Source organism: Microtus oregoni, unplaced genomic scaffold (assembly GCF_018167655.1).
Source record: "Microtus oregoni isolate MIOR12 unplaced genomic scaffold, Mior012 000004F_ref0000308, whole genome shotgun sequence".
Classification (NCBI taxonomy): domain Eukaryota; kingdom Metazoa; phylum Chordata; class Mammalia; order Rodentia; family Cricetidae; genus Microtus; species Microtus oregoni.
Window position 1 is genome coordinate 49,074,056 of NW_024543063.1, and position 2,532 is coordinate 49,076,587.

The window sequence follows — 2,532 nt, forward strand, 5'->3', positions numbered from 1 at the left end:
CCGAACACGGAGTCGGGAGACCTGAGTGTGAAGTCCAGCTTGTGTGCCTGCCGGCTGTGAGACCTTGTACAAACTGCATGGCAGCCCTAGGTCCCTGGGCTTCTCTGCGGCGGATCATGACTTGGTGCAAGGAGCTGCAAAACATGAAGCCATCTTCTTTTGGTTATTCATTGAGATTGTGTTAGTCAGTTGTTCATCTCCTTAAAGAAAACCGTAGCATAATCAACTTAAAAAGAGTAAAAGACTTCCTTAGACTCGTGGTTTTGGAAAGTCTAGCCCATGGAAAGTCCAGCCATGGGGTCAATTGCTTTGGTCCCACGGTGAGGCAGCCCATCATGACAGGAGCATGTGACAAAGTCAGCATACTTCCCTCATCAGCCAGAAAACAAAAAGAGAATGGGGGTGGGGTGGGGATGAATTGAGCAGTCTCCTCCAGAGGCCCACTCATCCCCAAGGGCCTAGAGACCTCTCATGAAACCCCATTTCTTGGAGGCCCCTTACCTTTCAACTGAACCATCTGGGAGACCAAACATGGCGTTTGGTTCCTGTCCTGGAACTAGCTCTTCTAGGCCAGGCTGGCCTCGAACTCACAGAGATCCGCCTGCCTCTGCCTCCCGAGTGCTGGGATTAAAGGCATGCGCCACCACCTCCCGGCCCCTAACTAGTTCTTAAATCTTAAATTAACCCATATCTCTTAGTCTCTGTTCTTTTACTCGGCTCAGTTAGTTTTACTCAGTTCTGCCCATCCTGCTTCCTCAACATATGGCTGACAACTGTCCTTTTTCTACCCAGAGTTCTCTACACAGCAGCTAGTTCAATCTTGCCTGGGAGAAAGCTTTCCAGGAAGCCTTTGACAATGGTGTGGTGATACCCTTACTAAAACCATGTGTCTGCAAGGGTTACTTTGGCTGTCTTCTTACAGCGTGGGTAGCCATAGAGAACCTTGGGCTTTTAGCTGGCCTTTGTGACTGCTCCCAAACTTCAGACACTGCTATCTACCAGGCAGCCAGCTCCTCACTTTGGATGCCTTTTCCTGACCCAGAAGATGTCAGAGGCCAAACTTAATGAAAGGAACTAGGTATTGCGTGGAGAAAGCCCTGAGTGCATGAAATCTGGGTGAATGTGTATTGTTGGCACAATACAAAAACATGTTGTCCAGGACTTCCGAGCCCCAGATCCATTGAGAAAATGGTAACACCTTCTCCCCAGGGCTGGGGCTCAGAGGAGAATAGCCACGCTTTCCTCTGGACCATTGGTGGAAATTGAGAGTGTGTGCAGAAAGTCTCCACTATAATTTTCTCTTCCTGGATATTTACGGCCTGAAGACTGCTCCCCTACAGACACTGTTCCTACTGAGATTAGCTGAACCCTTCCCTATGATCCGGTTGTATACAGAAAACCCTGCTTCCTTGTCTATCTGTACATAGTAACCCTACCTCCTTTACTTATTTATCTTTGTGTAATAACCCCACTCCCTTTGTTTATCTGCATGTCATAGCCCTGCCCCTTTATTTATCTGCATTAACAACCCTGCCCCCTTTGTTAATCTGCATTAATAACCCCGCCTTTTTTGTTAATCTGCAGTACTAACCCCTCCCCCTTGTTCAGTTATATGTAATAACCCTGCTTTCCTGTTTAACTTTATCTAAAAATCATTGTGTTTCCAGGGTGCTGAGGTTTCTCCTATTGGGAGCTCAGATCATCCAACCTCAGCTTTTCTGTCTCTGTGTTTGTCTTTCCTTCATTCCTTTGCCACTCAAGTCAGGTCCAAGTCCCTGGAGCCACCCCAGATGTGTCTGTGTTCTTTCCTGCATGGGTCTGTCCTAGAATCCAGCACTGGTCACATAGTCTGAATGCACCGAGGATTCCATTCCTGGGTCAGGAGGCTGACTCGGATTTTTAACTTGGTTTGCTTCTCTATTGCTACAATAAAACACTGACCAACAACAGCTTGGGTGAGGAAAGGGTTAACTTGGCTTCTAGCTTAGAATCCATTACCAAGGGAAGCCAAGTCAGGAACTCAAGACTGTTCCAATGCTCCCCAAAGGGAGTGACACTATGAGGAGGTGTGGCCCTGTTGGAGGAAGCATGTCACTGTGGGGTGGGCTTTGAGGTCTTTTTCTCAAGCTTCACTCAGTGTGACAGTCAGTTGACTTCCTGTTACCTGCAAGACACAGCACTCTCAGCTCCGCCATGATGGTAATGGACGGCACCTCTGAAACTGTAAGCCAGCCCCTCAATAAATCTTCTCATTTGTCAGAGTTGCCACAGTCACGATGTCTCTTCACAGCAAGAAATCCCAAACGAAGACACTCAGGTAACTTTCTTACACAACCCAGGACCATGAGCCCAGGGACGGCCCTGCCTACAGTGACCTGGGCCCTCTCACATCCACTAGTCGCTTAGAAATGTCCTCATAGAGGTGACAACTGGCCACGCTGATAGAGGAAACTCTGCAGTTAAGGTTCTCTCTTTCTAGGTAATTTGTGTCAAGCTGATAACTGAAGCTAGCTATGACAGGTGTCTCTGTCC